The sequence below is a fragment of the Oncorhynchus kisutch genome, linkage group LG1, assembly GCF_002021735.2.
Source record: "Oncorhynchus kisutch isolate 150728-3 linkage group LG1, Okis_V2, whole genome shotgun sequence".
Taxonomy (NCBI): Eukaryota; Metazoa; Chordata; class Actinopteri; order Salmoniformes; family Salmonidae; genus Oncorhynchus; species Oncorhynchus kisutch.
In genome coordinates, this window is record NC_034174.2 from 38,005,694 (window position 1) to 38,019,385 (window position 13,692).

The 13,692-nt window shown below is 39.2% G+C and overlaps 1 non-coding gene across 1 annotated transcript; it reads right to left on the bottom strand.

The window, feature by feature from the left end:
• Positions 1 to 6,318: 6,318 nt before the first annotated feature.
• Positions 6,319 to 6,408, bottom strand: trnar-ucu (transfer RNA arginine (anticodon UCU)). Its single transcript is given in 2 exon segments — positions 6,319 to 6,354; positions 6,372 to 6,408. It is a non-coding gene; the product is annotated as a tRNA-Arg (tRNA).
• Between the last annotated feature and the right edge of the window lie 7,284 nt (positions 6,409 to 13,692).

A 13,692-nucleotide genomic window follows, 5' to 3' on the forward strand; every position in this document is an offset into this window, starting at 1 on the left:
CAAAGAAAAGGGAGATAAAAAGAAAGAGTAAGAGAGAGCAAAAGAGATAGTGGGAGAGAAGAAAGGAGATAAAGAATAAAGAGAGAGAGATAGCTCTGTGTGTTTGGGCCTATCCTGTCATTTATCAGGGCCCTGGAAAATCTACCTTCAGAGAGGCTCTGAGTGATGGTACTCACTGACCTCCTCCTCCACTCTCCATCACACCAAACCTCAGTGGGCTGCACTGACTGCAGACCCATGCCCCAGCTGGGTGCAGTCCATTTCATAAAACTGGGCCGTTATTCACAAACGTTCTTAGAGTGCTGATCTAAAAGGCTAAACTGACCCAAGATCAGCATGCCTACTCTAAGAACCTTTGTGAATAAGGGCCCTGGGCTGCTCTCAACATCCCTATGTAATAGATAGCATAGTAAGTAACAGGTCCATAACATGAATTGCCTACTGAAAAAAACTGAAGTAGGCAGAAAAGCATTATTGGAATACAGATTGCATTATGTAGGCTAAATATGGATGTTGCCATGGTCTCCCCTTCAATGGAGGATACCAATTGAGGCTTAATGAGAACATCACTTTGCCTTATTTGTAAATTCGCTTTGGCTATCTACTCCGATTTCAGAGCACTCTAGTCTGAGTGTGTCAGAGCTCAGAAGAAATGATGAATTTATGAACGCTCAACACCAGTTGAATATGGCCGGTGTCAGTAAACGTCGGCAAAAATGCATAATTAAATTGTTGCCAGCAGCACAGTTACAGTCACCAACACTCTGGATAACATGAAAACAGCCTAACCAGCTCTGCTAGGGAGAGTAAAATGGTCAGAGTGAGGTGTTCTCTCTTTTGTGTCTGGAAGAAACTAGCAAACTAGCCAACGTTAGCCAGTTAGCTTGGGTGCTTGACTGCAGTTGTGTGGTCAGAACAGGCTCCTCGGCCAGAGCGTCCAGTGTGTGCTCTGAGCACTCTGAGAGCTCTGAATTTATGAACGGACAATCTGACAACGCTCTGAATTTACGAACGCCCAGAGATCACTCTTAGCGCACTCTGGCACTCCAGATTGAATTTATGAACACACCCAAAGGCAAATGTAACTTCAGTGGTGTACAATACCTGTAAAAATACTTTCAGTAGGATCCTAGTAGCTTTGGGGGGTATCTGTACTTTAGTATATATATTTATGACAACTTTACTTTTTACTCTACTACATTCCTAAAGAAAATATATATTTTTTACTTTCATACATATACCCTGACACCCAAAAGTAGTTGCTACATTTCGAATGCTCAGGCAGGACAGCATGGTCCAATTCCACACCTATCAATATAACGCATTGTCATCCCTACTGCAAACACAAATATTTAGTTTGTAAATGATGGTTGAGTGTTGGTGTGCCGCTGGCTGTCCATAAATACATTTTTTTAAACTAGAAAATAAGAAATCGTGCTGTCTGGTTTGCTTAATATACGGAATTTGATGTAGACCTATAGCATTTACTTTTACTTTTTATGTTTGTTAATTGAGTCGGATCTTTATTTTTTACCAGATACTTATTTATTAAACCAGATACTTAAAAAATATATATACATTAGACTTACTCAAGTAGTATTTTACTTGACTTTCACATTTGCTTGAGCAATAGTTTAAGGTATATTTACTTTTACTCAAGTATGACAATTGAGTAATTGTTACACCACTGTCTAACGTTAGGTAAATGGTGTCAAAAGGGTTATGCTACCTTCTGCCAAGCACAAGATGTAAGGACATTCTATATCACCCCTCATGACTGCTCATAAATGGTTTGTGAAGCATCTATGTAAGTGTCATGATGGGTTATGGTTGTTTCATTAAACCTAGAAAGTTCATAATTAATTTTAAAGTGGAACATGTTTATTTTTTTTGAATGGCCAGTTTCATAATAGTTAGGCCTACACGGGGAACGTTTATTAGATACTGGTCATTAAATAGGCTCTGAGATTGTAAGGGGTTGATATGTAATTTTAGAAAATCATATCTCTCAATTTTCTCTGTAGCCTAATGTGTTTTATTCTTATCTCAACAACCAATTCATTATCAAATATTCTGCTTGCAGCTAGTGCTCCTGCTGTTTCCTACAGGCATAGTGTCTCCCAGAATCCTCTGTAACCTACTCACGTAGTTATTACCAGAACGTCGAGGTCAATGATCATTGCAAAAGGCTCTTTGAACATAGACCCGTGTGCCATTCTGCATGCATGCATCTGCATTTAAGCAGTGTCGCACACATTTTCCATGGGATTTAATAGAAATGGTTTGCAATGTAGTTATCCCGTCCCAGTATTGTGGCAATAGTTAATCTGGGCTATTTACAAAAACAAATCAAAACATAAATCATTGTTTTAGGCTACAATATAAATGACCACGAAAGACCTCATAGTGCACGTGCCACTATAATTCCATGACATTCTTCACCGCACATGACCTGCTTTTAGACCCTTTTCAAGATGTTACCCCCACACGCCGCCTGAAACGGAGAAGAGAACACACACCATCTATTTTACATTGGGAATATGAAATAAATGCCTATATTCAGCATGAAATAAAATGTTCCATTGTATCAAAATTAGGCTAGTAGCCTATAACACAACATCAAAAAGCATAGCACATAGTCTGTATAGCCAGTGATTGTAGACTAGATTAGGCCTAGGCTATATTTAATAGACACGGCAAGTTTTCTGGTCTTAAAATTAATTTCCTATCATTTCTCGATAGGGTCCGTCACTTTTATCAGCAGTGGTTTTGCTACAGATTTCAGCATGGGTAGAGAAACAAACAACTAGCCCAATTTACCGAGTAGCCGAATTCAATTCAAAACGAATTACTTTCAAAGTTTAAGTAGTGCAGCCAACAAACATGTTTTTAAAGTTGGACTAGATCTACATACATTTTTCCATCTCTTAAATGAAGTTAAAAACTGTAAATGACTGCTGGCAAGTTAATGACGGACATAACAATTTAGATTATGGAGAAAAACAACAATCGACTGGTCACTATTGATTCCCGCATTATGCTGATATGTTTTGGGGGAAACAAGGGGGAAACAACGTGACAACGGGCGGAACGTGAGGGAGATGGGGTACATTCATAATTTGAAAGTGGCTCATATATAGTCGGATATTGGTTGAAAAAGAAACCCTTAAAAGGCACAACAAATTAACTATACCAGCATGCTGTTGTATAGCCTTCATGTTTTAAATTCTTTCTATATACTCATGTAGGCCCTACATGTTAAGAAAATACAAATTTAAGAAAATAAGTTGCTACTGCATCAATGAATTTGATTAAATTCAGGTGCAAATGGGGATGATGTTATGCATAGTTTTACAGAACATTTCGAATATGTATTTTAGTGTTTTCACTCGTTACAAATTCACCTAAATTAGAAACATCAAATTGCATGTTTACTGGTTTTTACAGCTCTTCACTTACTCCTCGACAACATGGTCTTCCTTGGGTGATTGGAACTTGTTCCCTAGTTCAACTTCGACCTTCTGACCTCTGACTTGCCTTGGGACAAAGCTGACCCGGTCACCGGGTCTGACAGAGGCAACATTAATTTGCATAAAAATTCTCAAAATTCTGTGGATGTCTTCTCTCAATCGATTACCAACAAGCCACTCTAACTCCACTTATCTCTCACAGGCCTATACTAAAAATTAAAATTGGTCTGGGGTGAAGTTGAATAAGTTCTGATATTTGTTGAACCGCCTCAGAAAGGGAACTTGCACATTTAAAAAGGATGTGCGCCCTTTTTTTCTAGCTCACTGACTTTGGAATTCAGGATGTTCATAATTTTTGTACAAGATTGCAAGCCTGATACATCATAAAGACTACTTTATCATAACATATTCAGAATGACTATCATGACAATTGTATGTTATTGTTGTTTTACTTTTTTTGTTGCTGTCCAGAGTGACTTATAGTTTGTGCATTCATCTTATGATAGCCATACGGAACAACTACACATATTGTAATTTGTAATTAATATGAGCAGATATATTATTAATATTAATATGAATTAATATTAGCCTCATCCCGTGATCCTTGGCAATAAGTGTAGGGGCACATCAATTTACTTTTAATGAATTGACTCGAACTAGCGTTTGTTAATGGACAAATCACTTTGTATAACGGCTGGTCCGCTATTTACAGAAGCATTGGCTTGAGTCCGAAACAATCGATGTTAGCGAAGTAGAAGAGTAATGAGCACCCTGTTACATTAAGATCATTGATCGCATGTATACACTTTTTATTTATCGTTTAGGGGGGGGGGGGGGGGGCACTTCATAATATAAACTTGGAGAGATCAGTCATTTTAATATGACCTTCATAAGGCTGCCGAAATAGAGGTAACAGAGCTCCCTTGTGGTTTATCCTCAATGTTAAGTAACACAGTACAACAGGCCTGCATACCGGAATCATTTAGATGACAAATAAAAATGGATGAATCGTTCCATCTGAACAGCCTATGCAGAAACGAATAGCCATGGTGGCTGGGGTATTCGAACCCTTCCCTCCTTTGCCTACCCTATTGTAGCATAATAGTAGGCTCTAATTCGCTGTGTTTGGTGCACCTTCGCCCTAAACCTAAAGTGTGCACTGACTGCGCCCTTCGCTTAGGCTCTTCAGTGAAGGCTTGGATGTGCAGGACATGACATGCATGGTTTCGGAGATGCATCAATCTAGCCCAAGCTGATGCTGCAAGCCTGGGAGAGAGTGAAATATTGTTTGTAGTCTGGATAAACGCAAACGTGCAACTTTCTCTCCCTGTCAGACGTTAACGTGTGACAGGGAGAGAGTGTGCTCTTAAATAGAGCAGCTGTCTAAGGCACTGCAGCTGAGTGCAAGAGGCGTCACTACAATCCCTAGTTCGAATCCTGGCTGTATCACATCTGGCCGTGATTGGGTGTCCATAGGACGACGCATAATTGGCCTTCAATGTAAATAAGAAATTGTTCTTAACTGACTTGCCCTGTTAAATAAAGGATAAATAATAACGTCTCTGCATTATGTGTTTGAATAGCCTACTATTTTTTATCGGCCTAATGAAGAGACGTTGTTATTTATCCCGTTATTATTAATCCATAGGCCTATATTTTTTCTAACTTGTTAATAATCTCACAAAAATACATTAAATGATATGATATTAGCACCAAATGTCATCGCAAGAACGATTTAACTTGATCTAATTGGATTCAAGAGAAAGGCAAATATGTTTTGAACAATTAACTCGTGTGGCCACTACTTGCTCATGCATGACTGCATGTAAAATACCTATTTATGTCTGGTATTGATACTACTCTGTAGTAGACTATATAATAATGGATCAACTACACTAGGAATTCCTAATGGGAGATACAGCCAAAGCTTTCTATTGACGAAGAGTCTATTCGAGAATGAGAAGGGGCGACCCTGTTCTCACAGAAAGTATACTCTATTGTAGTCTTATTTGTTGACACAGAGAATGTGATTAGAACGCCCCTGGTATACTACCCATCCAACCTGTTAGGTTACTATCAAACGGTTCAGATGCATGGACACATTTGGTGGCAAAGTTTGGGGCACCATTGTGCATATTCAAATCCAATCAAATTGCATTGGTCACACGCGCCGTATATACAACCTGTGTAGACTTTACCGTGAAATGCTTACTTACAAGAAAATTCCCAACAATGCAGAGCTAAAAAGTAAGATAATTATTAGCTAAATAAAAAAATAATATTTCAATATTTGTTCATAGCGGAATTATTGTGTTGATATGGGTTTTTCCATCAGCCTACTAAATAACTTATTCTATATTTGTATGTGAGACTGATGTGGTTTCCTTGCACTTCACTGCTCCACCACTGTATGACTGGACGTCTCAGCTTTTCCAGCACCAGAGGCCAAGTGTTACACGACGCCTCCTGCACTGTTACGCACGCTTTCAGGCTGCATAGTCCTGAACGAGCACGTCGAGAGCAACAAGCGGTTCACAAACAACTTTTGACAGCACAGTATTTCATGTTTCAAGCTTTTATATACATAGTAAACCGTCGCCTATTGGATTATAGACCATGACAACTACCCGACATCGGATGGAAATACAATTATACAGCTTTTGGTTAATATTGTGTCTTGAATTTCGGTGAAAGATTAGGCTACAGTGTGCATATAGAGCTGTGCGTTTATGCCTATGGAGAGTAATAGTTATTGGTTTCGCGTATTTTGCGTAGTCGCACTATTGTCATGTTTCCTTTTTTATTATCATTCTATATACTCATGTTTCACAATAAGATTAAAAAAATACGACTCCGGTGGGACTCGAACCCACAACCTTTGAATCACTTCGATCCTTAACCTAGAAGTCCAATGCGCTATCCATTGCGCCACGGAGCCGCTGGGTTTACGTTGAGAAGTTTGAGATACAAACGGCAGCCTCGAATGATGCACACTTTTGTATACGTCATTCTCTCATGTTTAGAGCAGTTTTAAAATATGAACAATATTTGAATTAAAATCCAATGTCTCTAAACACACCAAACGCTTTATTGTATTTGTTTTCAAAATAGACCACAGTAGGCTAACATTACTCAAGCTGTAGCCTACAACTCAAGTTTTGATCATATATTAAACTTAACACAACTGTTACACCACTCCAGCACTCAGTAGCCTATAATTGATTACATATTTGGAATGTGTTGCTCTTTCTTTACAATATTGTAGTTAAGAAACCCTATGAAACGCTACCTCCCTGACAACAGTGAGTCAATGAAATGTCTGGTTGCGACAACCAATCATATCGTCGTCTACAACTACGATTTGCACTCATCAACCAATCCGAGACGCCAGTACAACCATGTTATAACCAATTGACCAATGAGAACAGAGCTATATAATTGTGAGGAACGAGAGACTATGCGCGTCTCTCCTCTCATTCAACTTGCAAGTAAGCATTTCATTGCACTGTTTACATCCAGCTGTATCCTGTGTACATGACCTATAGTAATCTAATGAGCGATATCATCACCATTGATAAGGGCTGGCCAGTCGAGGTTACCCTACCAATAAGTATTTGTAGCGGATTCAGGGGTCGTGTTCTATTAAACATAACACACTCGCCAACCCGACATCGAATCCCGTAACGGCCTGTATTTAGCTTAGAATCGTTCATTTTTATGCTTTCTTAATTTTCTTACTGTGACAATCTGACAGCAGAAAACCCATCGTGTTTATTCCGTCTATCCCCGCTCATCTCATGCCGTAAATCTGTCATCATCCATAGTCTATTTTTGTCAAACCACTCACCCTCACCAGGATTTGAACTGTATTCAGAAGGTTAGGCTAAAAGTTCTCATATCTGTAATCCAATACACAAGATAAAGGGCTTAATCTATTCATTTAAGATCAGGTTTAAAAACCGTAATATTGGGCAAGTTATTCTGATTCTTCAATTCCTTGATGTATAGAGAATTTACCCTTCGCTAAGCCCCGCCCCCGTGGTTACTGTTCTAACCTTGGACAACAAATTCTCCAATTTCCAATTCTAACCACTGGCGAAATCCCCTCACAATGATCTCAAACTGTGTTTTTTATTACACAATTAAATTAAACACAGACTACACCTTGCTAATCGGGAGACTCTCAGGTATGTTGTGGTGGACTAGCATTACAAATGCTTCATGGGAACCTGGTAAAAGGATGGTTGTAAGTGTGGCAAGCCACAAGTCGTATTCTGATGTCGACAGCAGATTAATTTTATTCATAACATGTCCAATTTAGCCTACTAGCATACATTTTTTTATTGCGGGGGGGATTATATTTACTGGCTAGCTAGCTAGTGTTAGCAATGTTGTGCGGTCTTCAATGAGGTTTAACAGCGGTTGGCATCCAATAAATGTTGCATTACCGCCACCTACTAGACTGGAGTATAACTCCCTTACACTTTGCTTGAATTTTTAAAATAAATAAATAATCAAATACCCTACCATCTAACCCAACATTCACTAAAACCCCACCACCATACTCCACTATTTCAATATATCTATTCCTACCTCAGGCCAACAGCCTGAAAGGACAAGACAGAACACCACCACTCAGGACACCCTGTAACTCTTCTGACGTCAAGTCTCGTACACCTAATTATCTCTCTGCAGCTGCCACCACAACCTCAATTTTATGCTACTTATGGTCCATCTCTGAAGTACAATTGATAACCATTGCTATAAATAAACCCTGGAAATCTCAACATGCCTCTCTCGCCTTGGGCTTTTAGGGGGCTCCTGAGTGGCACTGCATCTCAGTGCTAGAGGTGTCACTTTCGGCACTGCATCTCAGTGCTAGAGGTGTCACTATAGACACCCTGGTTCAAATCCAGGCTGTATCACATCTGGCTGTGATTGGGAGTCCCATAGGGCAGTGCACAATTGGCCCAGCATTGTTTGGGTTTGGCCAGTGTAGGCCGTCATTGTAAATAAGAATTTGTTCTTAACAGACTTTCTTAATTACATTTTAAAAAATACATTTCAGATCCTCAGCCCCTTGGGCACCCTTACAATTAACACACTTTCCCCAACGCTACACATTCTTTTGTCTCATGCCCTTCTGCACACTTCTCACACCTAGGAACCTCCCTCCTACACACTGCTGCCACACGCCCATGAGCTTGACACCTGTAATAATGTAATGTATTCGGCACAAAAGCTCATACGGGATAACTTATATATCCTAACATCACTTTGTCGGGCAAAGACTCAACATGAACACTCAAAAGAACAGACAATGACTCCTCTGTTTCACTACTCACGCCACCCTGTCTGCGTCGCACTAAGCGACAAGCATCACAAACACCGGGAATCTTCCCCTTCAGTTGGGAAACTTTCACATTTACTGCTACCCAAGTAATCAGTCCTTTCAATGACGCCCTTTTCTTGAGAGCAAAACAATTCACATCTCTTGTCCCTATTCGTTTAACACGGAGCACCTGCTCCCTCTGACCAGCAGAAACACAAACAATTATCACAAGACCGCTTCTGGTTACCTTCACCGATTCCACAGCACCCAAATCTGTTTTCACCCACCCTGAAAATACAAATGTATCAGCCAAAAGGCAAGGGTCCACTTTTTATAAAAAAAAGTTTACTCCTACCATCACAGGCTCATCTTTATCCTGACCCTAGGTGCAAGCCTTGGGCTCTGAGAAGTTCACCACACCTACCACCTCCAATATTTCGCTCTCACTCACTTCCATTTCTCCTCCTGTCTTCAATCCGGTGTACAGCTCACTCTGCTTACACTTTCTAATGTAGGGCGGTCAATAAGACAGTTTGACATTTAGCCTATTGGGTTGGGGAGGCGGTCCAAAACAGGTGAGGGTTGTCTAACTTTTTTTTGGTTGCTTTGGGGAGGGTTGTATGTTTTTTTATTGACACAGGGGAGGGTAGTGTGTTTCTTCCCTGGTTTACATTAGCTCTCTTGTAGGTTTTACTATATAATTTATTCTATCCTAGCCACATTTCCTCATCGGCTTGCATGCACTTTCCCTATATCAAGGATGGTTTGGTACTTCCCTTATGCACACCGCTTTTCTGCAGGCTAACCTTTACTATACCTCAGGTCAATATAGGGTGCGTTCGTTAAATCACTTTGGCTATCTATTCCGATTTCAGAGCACTCTCATTTGATTGTGCCAGAGCGCAGAATAACTGATGAATTTACGAACACCCAACACCCATTGAAGTTGGCAGGTATCAGTAAATGTAGACAAAAAAACTGAATTAAATTGTTGCTAGCAGCACAGTTACAGTCACTAACACTGTAGATAACATGAAAACAATATAACCAGTTTGGCTAGGACAAGTAAAATAATCAGAGTAAGGTGTTCTCTCATTTGTGTTTGGAAATAGCTAGAAATCTAGCCAAATTTAGCCAGTTAGCGTGGGCACTTGACTACCGTTGTGAGATCAGAACGCTCAGATCAACCCTATTCCTTGGCCAGAGTCTCCAGTGTGTGCTCTGAACACTCCAAGAGCTAAAGGGATTTAGGACAATCTGACAACAATCTGCTCTGAATTTACAAATGCCTATAGCACAGTCTGAGTGCACTCTGACACTCCAGAGAGAATTTACGAACACACCCATAGCTTACCAGTCTAACTGTCTATATCCTGCCCTCGATCCACCATTCATAGTGACAATAGTGGTAGCTGGATTATTTATCCAAATCTGCAATAGACTAACTTGCAAACATACCTCACATTAAAGCATTTAAAGCTGCATACATTTTCAATATGAATTCACAAGAACAAATAGAAATAGCTGATAGGCAGTGGAGAGGCCAGGTGCATCACTGCGCATGAAAGAACATTGAAGATGTGAGACATGCAGTTAAAAAAGCTCTCTGTTTGATCTTATTTAGGGTCAATGCAATTATCATACAACACCACAATGCAATTAGCAGACTCAGAGTCAATCTGGTAAGAACACATTTTTATATATTGGCGCTATGGAGTGGAAAAAACTACCACAGCAACTCAAAACCATCAATGATGTACAGTACTTAAGTAAAAATACTTTAAAGTACTACTTAAGGAGTTTTTTTCTGTATCTGTACTTAACTGTTTATATTTTTTGACTACTTTTACTTTTATTCCACCACATTCCTAAAGAAAATAATGTGCTTTTTACTCCATACATTGTCCCTGACACCCAAAAGTACTCGTTTTGAATGCTTAGCAGGACAGGAAAATGGTCCAATTCACACACTTATCAACAGAACATACCCAGTCATCCCTACTGCCTCTGATTTGGTGGACTCACTAAACACATATGCTTTCTTTGTAAATTATGTCTGAATGTTGGAGTGTGCCCTTGGCTATCCGTAAATACTTTTAAAAAACAAGAAAAGGGTGCTGTCTGATTTGCTTAATATGAGGAATTTGAAATGATTTATACTTTTACTTTTGATACTTAAGTATACTTCAGCAATTGCATTTACTTTTTATAGTTAAGTATATTTTAAACGAAATACTTAGATTTTTACTCAAGTAGAATTTTACTGGGTTACTTATACTTTTACTGGAGTCATTTTCTTTTAAGGTATCTTTACTTTTACTCAAGTATGACAATTCGGTAATTTTTCCACCAATGAAAACCATACCAAACATAACCACTTTTAAAAAGAATGTCAAAAGCTGGCTAATGTGTGAACACTATAACCTTCTTTTGTCTGGATCTTTGTAATGTGTCTATGTAATTGAATAAGTATTTATGTAAAAAATAGAGACCACAATGGAAATCAGTCCCTTACTTTATTGTGCAATCTTGGTCACTTTTACAAAACTTTGTACTGTGTATATATACAGTGCCTTCGAAAAAGTATTCAGAACCCTTGACTTATTCCAAATTTTGTTACGTTACAGCCTTATTTTTTAATTGATTTAAAATAAGTTTTCCTCATCAGTCTACACACAATACCCCATAATGACAAAGAAAAAACAGGTTTTTAGTATTTTTCGGAAAGTATTCAGACTCCTTGACTTTTTCCACATTTTGTTACATTACAACCTTATTCTAAAATTTATTAAATTAAATTTTTCCCTCATCAATCTACATACAATATCCCATAATGACAAAGCAAAAACAGAAACACCCAATTTACATACGTATTCAGAACCTTTGCTATGAGACTCGAAATTGAGCTCAGGTGTTTCCATTGATTATTCTAAAATGGATCAAATAAAACAATTTCCTCAGCAGTCGACACACAATACCTCATAATGACAAAGCGAAAACAGTTTTTTTGAAATGTTTGCTAATTTATTAAAAACTGTAAACAGAAATACTTTATTTACATAACTATTTTTCATAAGTATTACATTGGTTATCCTTGAGATGTTTCTATAACTTGATTGGAGTCCACCTGTGGTAAATTCAATTGATTGTACATGATTTGGAATGCACACACCTGTCTATGTAAGGTCCCACAGTTGACAGTGCATGTCAGAGCAAAAACCAATCCATGAGGTCAAAGGAATTTTCCTGTAGAGCTCCGAGACAGGATTGTGTCAAGGCACAGATCTAGGGAACGGTACCAAAACATTTCTGCAACATTGAAGGTCCCCAAGAACACAGTGGCCTCCATCAATCTTAAATGGAAGAAGTTTGGAGCCACCAAGACTTCCTAGAGCTGGCCACCAGGCCAAACTGAGTAATCGGGGGAGAAGGGCCTTGGTCAGGGAGGTTACCAAGAACCCAGTGGTCACTCTGACAGAGCTCCAGAGTCCTCTGTAGAGTTGGGAGAACCTTCCAGAAGGACAACCATTTCTGCAGCACTCCACCAATCAGGCCTTTCTGGTAGAGTGGCCAGACGGAAGCCACTCCTCAGTAAAAGGCACATGGAATTTGCCAAAAGCCACATAAAGGACTCTCAGACCATGAGAAACAAGATTCTCTGGTCTGATGAAACCAAGATTGAACTCTTTGGCCTGAAAGCCTAGCGTCACGTCCGGAGAAACCCTGGCACCATCCCTATGGTGAAGCATGGTGGTGTCAGCATCATGCTGTGGGGATGTTTTTCATCGGCAGGGACTGGGAGACTAGTGAGGATCAAGGGAAAGATGAATGGAGCAAAGTACAGAGAGATCCTTGATGCGCTCAGGACAAACCTGCTCGAGAGTGCTTAGGATTTCAGACTGGGGTGAAGCTTCACCTTCCAACAGGACAATGACCCTAAGCACACAGCCAAGACAATACAGGAGTGGCTTCGGGACAAGTCTCTGAATGTCCTTGAGTGGCCCAGCCAGAGCCTGGACTTGAAATTGATTGAACATCTCTGCAGAGACCTGAAAATAGCTGTACAGCGATGCTCCCCATCCAACCTCACAGTGCTTGAGAGGATCTGCAGAGAAGATCTGGAGAAACTCCCCAAATGCAGGTGTGCCAAGCTTGTAGTGTAATACCCAAGAGGACTCGAGGCTGTAATTGTTGCCAAAGGTGCTTTAACATAGTACTGAGTAAAGCGTCAGGAATACTTATGTTATCTGTTTTTTTTATATTTAATACATTTGCAAAAAAATCTAAACTGTTTTTGCTTTGTCATTAGAGAGTGTTTTGTGTAGATTGATGAGGGGGAAAAACTGTTTAATCCATTTTAGAATAAGGCTTTTACAAAATGTGAAAAAAATAAATGGGTCTGAATACTTTTCAAATACACTATGTTATATGGTTATACATATGACATCAAAATGTTGAAAATATGATTTCACCCTAGCTGATCATTGTCTGCAGATCATTATTCCCCTAGTAAATGTCAAACTGTCTCCTAGATGAACAGCTGAGCTAGCAAACAATGTAACAAAATTATTATTTAGGTTTTGAAAACTACTCTATCAACAGACTGCATTTGAGGAATCAAAGTAGCAAGTAATCCTGGTGCACTGTTAAATTATTTAGCCATTTAAAAAATTCAATTAGATTTTTTTGTCACTGGCCTACACCAAATTCCCCATAATGTCACAATGGCAAGGTAAGGTTTACAAATGAGTTCAAAATGAAATCTGAAATGTCTTGAGTCAGTACGTATTCAACCCCTTTTTTATGGCAAGCCTAAATAAGTTCAACATTTGCTTAACAAGTCACACAATAAGTTGCATGGACTCACTCTTTGTGCAATAATAGTGTTTA